Genomic DNA, 12,876 nt, shown 5'->3' on the forward strand with positions numbered 1-12,876 from the left:
AACACTTTCTAATCTATTATCCTCATGTGAGCCCTTGTCTCAGGGTTTGCTGCTAGAGAACCCATCCTAAGACAGCAGCGAACGTGACCTCAAAGTCATTCGCAGCCACACCTGAGCTGAGACTATTTTTAGAATTTATTTATCTGACTTAACTTTGCATTCATATGTTTGGCCACATAAATATTAATGTGTCTGATAAGGGGGCACTTCCTCAGACTTCACTGGGGTGATTACATAACAATCACAGTATATGCATCAGATTACCTTCTTAAAATCTAATAAAATAAGAATTGCAAACACATTCCAACCAAAGGATTTCAGATAAGGGATTGTGAAGCTGTATAAAATACTAGCAAATCAAATCCAGTCCTGTATTAAAGGAATAATAAACCATAACCAATTGAAATTAATTACAATAATGGTTGCATTTTGAAAGTTCAGTCATACAATGTGTAAAAATAATATGTCAATGGGGTAAAAGATATAGATGATCTCATTTATTTCTGATGTGAAAAAAAACCAACTCGGTAATAGAATGCTGATTCTTTAAAATGATAAAGAACATTTATCTCAAAACACAGTCATCATACTTAATAAAATTCTGAAAGTGTTGTAACCGAATCGGGGGGGGGGGGGGAAGAATACCTACTATTCTCACTATTATTTAACCTCCTTTTGGAATTTCTAGCACAAGAAAAAAATTATAAATAAGAATGAATACATATTAAAAGGGAAAAGATAGAAGTGTCATTATTTGTAGATGATATTATTGTCTACCTTAAAACCCAAGGGCATAACTGAACATTATTAGAACTGAAAAGAGAATTTTAGTATGGAAGCCAGATATAAAATATATGCCTAAAAACCACATCTTTTTATAGCAGCAATAGCCAATCAGAAAACATAATAGAAACATTTATCCCATATAAAAAGAAAGATGTAGGAATAAACCAGAAATGTGCAATACCTAAAAGATGGAACTGTGAAACCCCACTGAGGCCATAACACAAGAGATTTGAGTAAATGGCGAAACTTATCTTGTGCTAGATGAGAGGACTGATGTGATAAAGATGTCTGTGGTCTCTAAATTAATCTATAAATCCAGTGCAGAGCAAAACAAAATCCAAACATGATCCTTCTGGGAGCATTTGACAAAATCATTCTAAAATTTTTCCAAAAGAATAGTCATGCAAAAATGGGCAACTTGAACTTTGAAAATATTTGGGGCATAATCTTCTCTGATATTAAAACATATCATAGTTGCAGTAATAAAGCAAGATGGTACCACTGTATGACTAGAAAGATAAATAAACAGAAGCTAATTAGACCCTAAAATACATGGAAATCTTATTCAGGTTGCATTTCCTATAAGTAGGAAACATAAAGGTTATTCAATAAAAGATATTGAGATAACTAGCTGTTGTCTTGGAATAAAATAACAATAAAGTTCTCTACCTCACCCCTTATGTCAAAATAAGGACCTTTGATATTTTAAAGATTTAAATTTTTAAAAAAAGAAGGAAAGAAGCGACTATAAAGGTACCAAGTTGAAAGGGGTGGGGGAGAAAATACCTTTGATGAAAGTAAGGAAAGCCTTTCTGATGATGACATGAAACCAAAAAGCAACAAAATACTGATAAATTTCACCATAAAAATTAAGAAAGCAAACAATTAAAAAAAAAACACCTCAAGTAAAAAGAAACGACCTGAGAAAAACATAATGTTGCCTGTACGATATCCACGGATCGGTTTCAAATGAAAAAGAAGAAAACCACCTGAAAGAAAACGTGCGAAGGGTATAAGGAGCTAAGGCACAGGAAGGGGAAACGTGGAAATAAATAGACATTTAAAACTATTTCCTACCTCACTAATAACAAACAGTTTTTCATCTATGCAATAAAAAGGCCAAAAAGACTGTGATAAACAGTGCCGGGAAGGGAGCACGGGTGTTCCCAGCTCTTTCACACGGCTGCTCGGCATGATGTAGAACGATGAAGGATGCGAATCAATGAAGAAAATGCCCGAGAGAAACACCCCAAACGGCCAATGGTGATTACCATCAGAGGACAGAACTGAGGAGGAAGGAGAGAGGATTTTTCACAATACACACTTCTGAAACAATAGATTTCTTTTTACAACACACAAAATAATCGTCACTAATACTTCGTGGCTGCTCACAGTATGCCAGCCACTGGACTGCTGCTATAAAGCGCATGCCTAGGCTCAGAACTTAAATGACCTGTGCAGGGCCATGCGGCTGGTAGTGAGTTGCCCACGTAGGACTTGAACCCAGATCTTTCTGATGACAAAGCTCTATTCTGACACACCATGCTGTACTGCAAGCATGTCAAACTCACAGCGGGGGGTGGGGGGGAGGGAGGGGAGGAGGTTGCGCAGGAAAAAGAGGCATGCGGCCCGCTGGCTGCGAGTTTGACATGCTTGCTGTACTGTCTCCTCATGTGTTGCCTGTGTGATATTAATTCAGTGAACACAAGTTTTCTTTTAAAGTAGAATGTTCCTAAATGTTGCTATGATTAACATTAGAATTGACTTTTCCAAATGTGTGAAGGTGACCAGAGAGCAGAAAATTATGCTAATTTAACCCCATCTTTCTCATGTAGTCCCACCTCTCCCACAAGCCTCTTGTTCAGACCAGAGGAACAAGTCTCCCCTGTTTCCCCAAAGGCAGCGACATCCAGTTGTGGGAAAGCAACTAAAAGAGCCTGGTCACCCAGGAGGGATGGCTGTAACGAACGTACCACAGTGATGTCAAGGCAGCTACACCACAGCAAGGCTCAGCACCCAGCGGCCCGCAGGCTAAGTCTGGCCTACTGGCCGTTTTTATAGATAAAGTGTTACTGGAACATAGCTTGGCTTATGTGCTTACATATTATCAATGGCTGCTTTCATGCTGACAGAAAGAGAAGCTGAAAATATTTATTACCTGGCCCTTTACGAAAAAGGATTGCCAAGCCATGGTCCAAATATTTGTCAATCCCTGGAGAGAGAACGTATTTTTTTCAATCATGCCTCAGTTCAAATTCTAGGTCTGTTATTCTAAGTCTTACCTCCAGCAAGTCCTTTAACCTCCCTCGGTCTCGGTTTCCTTATTTGTGTAATAGTTGCCCCATAGGACTGTGGTAAGGAGTAAATGGAACAAAACGTGTTAAAGGCCCACATTAGGGGCTCATTAAGGGCTAGTTTCCTCCCTTCCACTCCCTAGGCAGAGTCACTGCTCAAGACCCGTGAGCAACCACAGCCCTGACACAGAGTGGGCACGCTGTCTGCTCATTCAAGGTCAACTCCCCGAGCGAACTCGGAATGCAGAGGCACAAGCCCGCAGGCTGCGGTTTAAAATGTCTCATCATCCAGTGATCGGAGGGATAATTTACTAACCAGGCAGCACACTTAGATACCACACATCATCTCCTAAAGCCAAACCTGTCCTGCCCAGAGCCAACAGTCGGCTATGCCCTGGAAATGAAAAATGGGTCCCAGGGACGGCAGGCCCCAGGCTGCGAGAGGGGAAGAGAAAGCAGCCTCATTTGTGTAATAGTGCTCCGTGCCCACAAATCTCCGCTGCAGGAACAATCCTTCTTGGTGATCTTAGAATCTTTCACACGCCGCAGTTCTGTAACCCCTGACCACCTCAGAACAGAGAACTAAATCTGTCTGTCTTCTCAGTCAAGTCCAAGAATGGCCAAGGCCATGGGACGGGCATTCTTCCACTCACCTACTCATCAGCCCTCCCATCTGCCCACCCCTCCCAGACTCCCTTCCAGCCTCCCAGACCTCCAATAGCTCACGTAACCCAAGTCCCAGTGTCCAAGCCTCTCCTTCCTCCTTCTGATCTGAGCTGTAGCCTGTCAGATCATCTAAATGGGGAGCCTTATGCCTAGTCTTTGCTGTTCTCTCCCCCTATTTCCCCTGAACCCCAATGATGTTACTATTCATATGTGGAACCACTGATCACTGTTATGGATTGAATGTGTCGCCCAAAGGGGAGATGTTAGAGTCCTAACCCCTAGTACTTTAGAACATGGACTTATTTGGAGATGTAAGGCCTTTTCTGAGAAGTGAAAGTAAAATGAGGTCATGAGAGTGGGCCATAAGCCATTATGACTGGTAGCCGTATAAAAGGGGAACCTGGTCAGAGACACATACATGGATGGGAAGGATACCAAGCGAACAAGAGAGCAGAGATCAGGTGATGCTTCTACAAGCCAAGGAATGCCAACAAGTTCCAGCCAACCACAGCACGCTAGGAGAGAGCATGGCACAGATCCTCGCCGGGGGCCTGCAAAGGACCATGGCTCTGCCAATATCTCCATCGTGGACATCTAGACTCCAGAACTGTAAGACAATAAACTTCTGTTATTCAGACAGGGTGGTGCTTTAGCAAACGAATACAACACCAATGCCAAGTACTCTGAGGTCAGACCTACTGGGCAGTGGCCCTTGTTCCCACGGAATCACATCATTCTGTAGGTGCTGGATGTGATAAACCCTGTATCTCTAACCTCTAGGACTCGATCCTAATGACAGGTGAGCCTTCTCCAGCCAGAGCCGTATGCCAACTGCCAGGCACCTGAGCATGCCCAGGGTTGGTGCCAACTGCAAGTGCACAGCGTCTGGCAGATGTCCCAGAGGCCAGCAATGGACACCTTCCTTCAGCCCTCGGGAGGCGATGGGAGAACTGTTTGATGAGTTGATTACTTTCCATCCACAAGGCTCAAGATGGAAGAGTGAAGGGCAAGAGAAAGAGACAAAGGTCAGGAAGTAGGGCAAGAAGGAAAGAGAAGGAATATGTAACAGCTAATATTTAATCAGATTTTATTGTGTCCCAGACATAGACTAACCACGTTGCCTGGATTATCCTAGTCAATCCTCACAGATAACCTCTGAGGGAGTTTCTAGAGTTGACACTCCCGTACATATGGAGAAATGGGGGTTCAGCAAGCTTAGCTGGCTCACCCAAGGCCACAGAGCGTGCACACAGCCAACCCCATTGAAGTCTCCCTGCTTCAAAAGTTCATGACCTTAATCACTAGGTCCCTTCACATGAGAGTGTGTCAAAGTTCAAAGGCAGCCAAAGAACAGACCGCTGACTTGGGAAATTATCCAGTTCAGCTTTCCCACTTAACAAATGAGTTATCTTAGACCAGGGCAGGGACATGACCTTCCCAGGGTCACCCAGTGAGTTAGTGGCCCAAATAACACAAAGAATGTTATAAAGTGCTTTTTATAAAGTGCTTTCAAGTCACAGGCCTGGGAAGAGGGTAAGATGTGTCAGGCTCAGGCTTCTCAAATTTCAGGGCCCGTGAGTCTTCTCTCCTGCTTCCTCCCTGATATCTCCGCCGAGAATGGCTCATGTACACAAGTCTAGGCTCTTTTGATGCTGGGTTGAGGGGATCTTAGGGGCCTTTTGAATGGATAGCCAACAAGAATGTCTAAGAGATGGCACCACTGTGGCTGGGGTGGTCCACGGGGGTGGAAGCAGGATCCCAGAGAGCAGCAGGAGCCCAGTCCCCAGAGCCAGTCCCCTGGGCCCTAGGCAGAAGCAGAATCCAGGGCCCAGCAGAGCCTCTGGTCCTGGCAGGAGACCAGAAAGCAAATCCATCCAGGGATCCCAGCACAGGTAGGCAGGGGCTGGGAGGAGGCAGGGCTGCCTGGAGGGCAACCGATCAGGGTGACCACCTGCAGACTTTGGGGACAAGGTGGTCCCTGCAGGCAGGGCCTGTCAAGGAGACTGGCCTGGGACGGCCGTGGTCATCACTGTAGAGAGGGCTGCACAGCTGCCAATTCTCTCTCGCATGTTGTTCCTACTACCATCCATCACTCAGTTCCTCAGGAGCAGACCCCATCTAGCAAGAGTGTCAGCACTGGGATCACAGGCATGTGGCCTTGCAATGGAGGTGCCTCTCTAAACACACCTGGCCGCCTGTAAACCTCCGAAGCTGAGGCACTGCCCTCAGCAAGTTGGCGGGAGAATTAAATACAGCAAGGAGTCAAAAACTTGGTTGGTTGTTCTTAACAATCACTCCAAGTGGTAGGGAGCCTTTTTCACCAGTACCTCCCACCGCGTCCAAGCCAGTGTAGACAACTCAATAAAATGTTATTGAGCACATTTTAAAATCACATACTGAATGCACTTAACTTGTTAAAACAAGGAAGCAAACAACTGTGGTGCAGGGCCTTGGGCGTTTAACTATCTAAAATCAACTTGTTATTCCACTCTCCTATCCCAGCATGCGTGCCAAGGTTATTTGGTGTCTGGTGTGTGACCACTTAAAGGGTAACAGCCTCAAATTAAGCCTGAAGACGTCAACGTGAGACAGGCAGGCCTTGAGCAATGCCTCTTCATGAAAGCATTTCTGGGGCAGGCTTGGGCCAAAGAGCTGTCAATCAATAAGCTGACCTGTCTCAGAGCTTTTACACTTTATGAATTTTGAGAGCCAGGAGGGAGGATCATTGAGCATAATTTCTTTTGAACACAAGGCTACCCAGGTCCCAAGGGGCCAGAGGATTTGGTCCAGGTCTCCTGAGGTAGCACTTCTTCCATAATACCTCTTGGCCCTAAAATTCCCTCCTTTTTCTTATTTCATTAGTGCTATTTGTAATACACTGTAGCCAGGTCAGGTACAGTGTATTGAGCACCTACTGTATGGCAGGTAAAGACAAAGGAAGGCCCTCCCCTCTTGAGCTCACAATCTCATGGGAGAAGAAAGATAAGAGTAAGAAAACAAACAGTAATCACAAGTAGCAACTGCAGATGACAGAGAGCGAGTACAGGGGGCAGGGGGCAGAGGAGGCAAATCTAGATTCTGTGGCTAAGAGGTGTCATCTAAGCTAAACCCTGGGAACTCGGGAGCACCACGCCATGCAGAGTTCAGGGGTGGGTATTCCAGAGAGAGGGAAAGTACGTGCAAAGGCCCAGGAGTGGCAGAGAGCAGGGATTGGAGGTTGGTAGGAGCCAAGTCATACTGGGTCTCTTGGGCCGCGCTCATGAGTTTGGAGTTTATTCCAGGTGAAAGGAAGCCAGGTGCAATGCAGAGCCAACAGGATCACATGACATGTGTTATACTATAGTTCACAACGAAGAAGGCTGGGGTGGTGGGAACACAGTGGGGAGCACTCAGGGGCCCAGACCAGTTGACCTGCTTCTCCCATCCCACCAGAAGGTCTAAAAAGGCTATTCATCCCTGGGGGAGAATGGCTCAGGCGCTGATTCTCCAATGGTTCCCCCTCATCTCTCCAGGAATCCCCTTGGGCCCAAGGAACCAGTTCTCACAATGTCGACATGCTGCATGGATCCAATCCCAGCCTGAGACACACCCCAGGACTTCAATAAACACTTGTTAAACCGAAATGAACTCAGCAGACAATCCCTCAGGAGATACAAATTCTGCTATTGACGAAGGCTCACAGTGAGACAAGGATAATGGGCTGAAATCTCGTTAGCAAAGTCAGAGAGCTGAGAAATCTCCGAGCTCAAAACAATCATTTCCCTTCTGCTTTCAATATTTTTGCATAGCGAGGAATCATTTATAGGGCGGCCAGGAATAATTCTCGGGCAATTATTCAGCATGGCTTGAACTGGTTTTGCTCTTTTCCATCAAAGTTAAAGATCAGTCACTCAACAGTTTCTTTTCAACATGGCCCTCCCTCCCCACTCTGTTCCCTTCTCACCCCTATGGGTGCCTCACCATCGAGCTGTTTTTCCTGATTTTCTTTGCCCTTCCTCCTCCACACGGGATGCTTCCCATGTCTCATCTTTCTTGGGAACCCAGAGTGCTGTGCTTAAGCTCGGTAATCCCCAACTTTTTTATTTGAGGTCCCAGTGTGTCTCCAGGCACCTCCAAGGGAGCTGTGAAATTCATTTTCATTCGCTTTAATTTAAAAAAGAAATATAGGCCATTTAGTTCTTTTAGAAGGGAAAATGGAGTGTCACTCAACCAGCAGGGAGGTGAATCCTGACATTAGCTATGAGCTTCTTGGGCAACACGGCTCTCTTCCAAGCATTCTTGGGTAGCTTAAGCAATTGAAGTGTTTTGCTAACGTCTGAGAATCTGTCACTTTTGGGGAAAGGGAAAATAAAAGTTCAGAAGAGTACTTTAAGAGAAAAATTAAGGTTCTTTTATTAACGCCATTTCAAATGAAGTTGGAACTCAACAAAACGATTCATTTCACTGGTCCATTTAGTCCTTCTATTCAATAAGAGTTTATGAAGTATCTAGCATCATCCAGAAACTAGCAATACTGATGATGATGGTGATGATGATGATAATCATAATGATGTTGATGATGATGACATTATCTAACATTTACTTAGTTCACTTATTCTGTGCCAGGTACAATTCTGTAAGAATTAATACCCACAGTAACTCCATAAAATAGTGGCTGTTCTGTCTCTACTGCAGGACTGCTAAGAAAGGATAACCAAATTACCTAACGCACACAGATGGAAGTGGAATTGGAACCATAACACACTTTTCCTGCCTCAAGGGTTCAAAGATAAATTTAAAGCATCGTGCCCTTCCTGCAAGGAACTCACTGTGTGCAGTGAGCAAAACTAACAAGTAATCACCTGTGTGAACTGTCTGCAAAAAGCAACATGGCGGAGAATCTGGGAATTCAGAGGCAGGTCATGGGCTCAGCCAGAAGCAGAGGAGGAGACATGAAGACGCACTCCCAGGAGGAAACGAACTCAGGGGAGCAGGGGTAAGAAAGTGGGAAGCGGTAGCCAGAGAGAATGGCTGTGCCTGGGGAAGCCTAAGCACACAGAGAGGCTGGACCAGAAGTGGGAGGGCAGGTAATCCAGGAGCCCTCGCTGGCAGGAGCCAATCCATCGTGAAGACACTTTCAGGCAGGCTAACGATCAGTCATGGAGAGCCAGGGAAGGGTGTGAGCGCCAGGGTGGCACAGCAGTCGTAGAAGCTGGTAGACAGCCCTGTGGCCGTCAGCTCAGATCGGGGATGAGGAGAGAGGATGCAGGGAGCCCACCTGGAAGGCAGGTGTCTGGGCAGGCATAAGAGGATGGGGCTTGACCCCAGGCAATGGCCATGGGGAAGAAACAGCAGGTATTTGAGAGAGGCTAAGAAAGGAGAAATGACAGGTGTTGCCAGTGCCCATAGAGGCATCTAGGAATGTCAGCTACCATTTCTCCAAATATCTCCTGGGGGGAGGGGGACATTTCTACTTTCATTTTTCTGGCCGTGGTCAATTCCTAATGTATTTTTACCCTCTGCTCCCCAACAGAGCGGCAACAAGGGGACAAAGGTGGTGACATGCCGAGATGCCCTGTCGTCCCGTGCCTGACACCGTGCAGAGAGAGAGACGCTGACCAACAGCTATATTTCTGCAAGTGACCTTCACCAAGGTACCTGCTCACCTCTGCCCAGCCACCACCCTCCCATCAAAGCCAACACACCGCCCCTCGCTGTTCCCTTCAACACCCGCACCTGACTCCCAACAGCCGTGGGAGAGTCCCAGGCAGCCATCAACACCGATATGTGATGGCTGAACAAGGGAATGAAACGTGGCCTGAATATTCAGTGGCTGGCTCTGCCTCAGAGGCTGTCACCCTGTGCTCACCCTGTCAGCTCCTCAAGCCCAGGAACATGGGAAGAGAGAACCAGTCACCCTTGGCACCCCGCATCATAGACCTAGAGTACCAGCCACAGAGCAGGTTGTTGGGAGAAGCATCCAAAATCCTCAGTCACAGCCCCCTGCCTTGCAAGGAGAAAAGATTCATATTCTTTGAAAAGAGTCCATTTCTAAATTTAATTTATAGTCTGTTGACTTCATGAAAGGCCTGATAAAATTAGGTACATATACACATGAATACCCTGAAATTTCAAAACACAAACTTCCATATCTAAAAAATGATCTTTTCAATGTATTCCCCACAAGGCATGAAGTTGGAAATAGAAGTATAAATGGCAATACAGAGTTTGCAGCCTGATTATCATCTTGCATCCAAACATCTCAGACAAAAGTAAACCTAGAGCTTTAGAGAACCAATTCCTCGTGTAAAACTGAATTCCCACCAGAGCCAGCAGGGTCACAGCCTAGGACAGACTGGCTCTGCGTTTAAACTCTAAATTATACCACTGACATGAGGCTTTCTGTTCTCACATCCTATGTATTCCTGCCCAAGTGTTTCCTGGGAAAATCTCTCAGACAAATAAGCTCCATGCTTCTGGGGAAAACTGGCACCTTCTTTTGGGTCTGAATATGCTTTAGGTAGCTTCGTGAGGCCTATTAATTCTCTTTTCTCCTAAATGAGACAAGAGCTAGAGGACCTGGGTTCAAGGACCTACTTGGCCAACTATCTGATGGCATGAACTCAGACTAGTTATGGACTCTCCCTGAGCCAGTGGCTATAGATAACAGGAATAGTTACTGAATTACTGGTGTGCTACCAGCTTTAAGCTAAGCTTTTCACATGGGTCATTTCAGTCAATCCTCCCCATCTTTTATGATCCCCACTTTCTGGGTGAGGAAAGGGAGGCTGGTGAGTGGGAGAGCTGAGGAGCTGAGCCCAGGGACATTCTTTGAGTTCCTGGATCCAGCTATGCCTGAAACCCAAGTCAACTCTTAGACTTTGTAGATACATGAACCAATAACACTGCCCTTCTTTTGCTACCTCCAGTTTGAACTGAGTGTGTGACATTTTCAACAGAGTTCTGTTAAAAGCACGGTCGGCGAGTTTGCTACAAGGATCAAGTGAGATCCAGCTAAGTGACAAGGCCACTGCACACTGTGCACTCAATGAAAGTTCCCTTCCTTCCTCTCGTTTCAGGCCTCTTGTCCTGGGGAGGTGTGGATGACGTCTGAGAATCAGTAATAACTACAAAATATTTGTAGAAACCTAAACTGCCATCAAGGTATTCCTAATAGACAAAACTAACTCATTCAGTGTTAAGAGTACACACAAATATTTTGCCAAGTCATCTCTCTTAATTTCTTAAAATTCTGCTTGAATCCACATGCTCCAGGAAGCTATTCCAAACTCGGTCACTTATGGTCCTTCTATCTACTCTAGAGCTATAAAAAGAAAAAACCCACCACACTGTTTTTAATAAATCAACTTTCTGTGTTTTAAATGTAATTTTTTTATTACTTCTAATTAAGTTACTGTAATATCTCTCTAGGAAAAAATAATCCAAGACAATATTTTACTTAAAAAGTCAGTAAACTTTAAAAAAACTAAAGAAAGAAAAGTATATATTGATAGATATAGAGATAAATAAATATGTAAATATCTATTCATATATATACATAGATATACATAGAAATAAAGTATATCATCCGTCTATCTATCCAATTTCACTAATGACTTTTTTCATCAAGTTGGAACTATATGCCTCCAGGAGAACAGAAAATTACCCAAAAAAATTTTTACTTGAAAATGTAGCAAACCCTTTAAAAAACTAATCATTTAAAGCTAATTTTCATTTTATATTTTAGAGAATAAATATGAATTAATGAAAAGTTCCTGGAATTACCTTTGATACTTGGACCATTGGTCTCAGGTAAACAAAATAATGAGATGAGTTGAACAGATCACACACAAGAGAAGAGTCCAGGGTCCCCACCATGGGATCCCCAGGTCCCTGTGGACAGCCCAGTCTTTGGCAGCCCAGGCTCCCTCACTGGCATGAGGTAAAGCCACTGGCTTTATAGAGGTCAATTTGGCAGGAAGCACAGAAACACAACAGGAGTAATGATCCAAAATGCCACATAAAGGAACAAAGGAACACAGTTACTAAGCCCAAAGCCCAGGGAACCTGGCTACTCTGTAAAACAAGTATTATGTGCTGTATATAATAAAGGTCCCTGGACTACAATAGCAATTCATTAACTGACTTAGCAGATGTTTACTGGGTATTCAGTATGTGTCAAACACCATGCAAGCAGCTGGAGAGACAGCACAAAGCTAGGTGTGGTCCCTGCCCTCATGGAGTGTTTAATTCTATTGTGCAGCAAACGTGTACAAATAAATGCATAATTTTGAACTGGAATGAGTATTTTTGTATTTGTACTTAGAAATTCACTAATGCCCTATGAGGAACTTAAATAGGATGAGGTCATTCTATCTATTCCCTTTTTAAAAAACAGATTTATTAACATATAATTTACATACCATAGAATTCACCAATTTAAAGTGAATTCAATGGCTTTTAGTATATTTGCAGATATGGGCAACCATCACCACAAAGAAGAACTCTGCACCCTTTAGTTATGACCCTCCAGTCTCCCCCAAACTCCCCAAGCAACTGCTAATATACTCTCTGTCACTAGAGATTTGCCTATTCTAGGAATAACCATATGAGCCATCAATTCCACTCCTATGTACATGCCCAAAAAGAATTGAAAACAGGTGTTCAGGCAAAAGCATGTACACAAAATGCGCACCAACAGCACTATTCGCAATAGCCAAAAGGTGGAAATAACCCAAATGTCCACCAAAGGAAGAACAGACGATCAAAATGTGACTTGCCCATATGAAGGAACATTATTCAGCCCCAAAAAGAATGATACACGCTACACCATGGATAAACCTCAAAAACATTATGCTATGAGAAAGGACCCATCACAAACGACCACATCCTATTTAATAAAGAGGGAATATGCTAATTGACCCTCACACCGTCGCAAAGATAGTGGCACCCACAGCCAATAAGGAGGGAATATGCTAATTGACTATCACACCCTCAAAGATGGCAGTACCCACAGCCATAAGATGGCGGTGCCCAGTCCCTTCAGCCCCGCTGGGGCGGCAGGTGCGTGGCACCTGCCTCTGGAGTCCCCCAGTCCTCTCAGCCCCCCAGCCACCCAGGGCCAGCCCAAGGTGCAGGCAAGCCACTGATG

At 44.6% G+C, this 12,876-nt stretch overlaps 1 protein-coding gene across 19 annotated transcripts in view; it reads right to left on the reverse strand.

The window, feature by feature from the left end:
• Positions 1 to 12,876, reverse strand: part of PTPRT (protein tyrosine phosphatase receptor type T) — a gene marked incomplete at its 3' end in the record, with an annotated part of 976,718 nt that overhangs the window by 831,714 nt on the left and 132,128 nt on the right. The gene's annotated exons all lie outside the window — the stretch shown is intronic.

The sequence above is a fragment of the Plecotus auritus genome, assembly GCF_963455305.1.
Source record: "Plecotus auritus genome assembly, chromosome: 8".
Classification (NCBI taxonomy): domain Eukaryota; kingdom Metazoa; phylum Chordata; class Mammalia; order Chiroptera; family Vespertilionidae; genus Plecotus; species Plecotus auritus.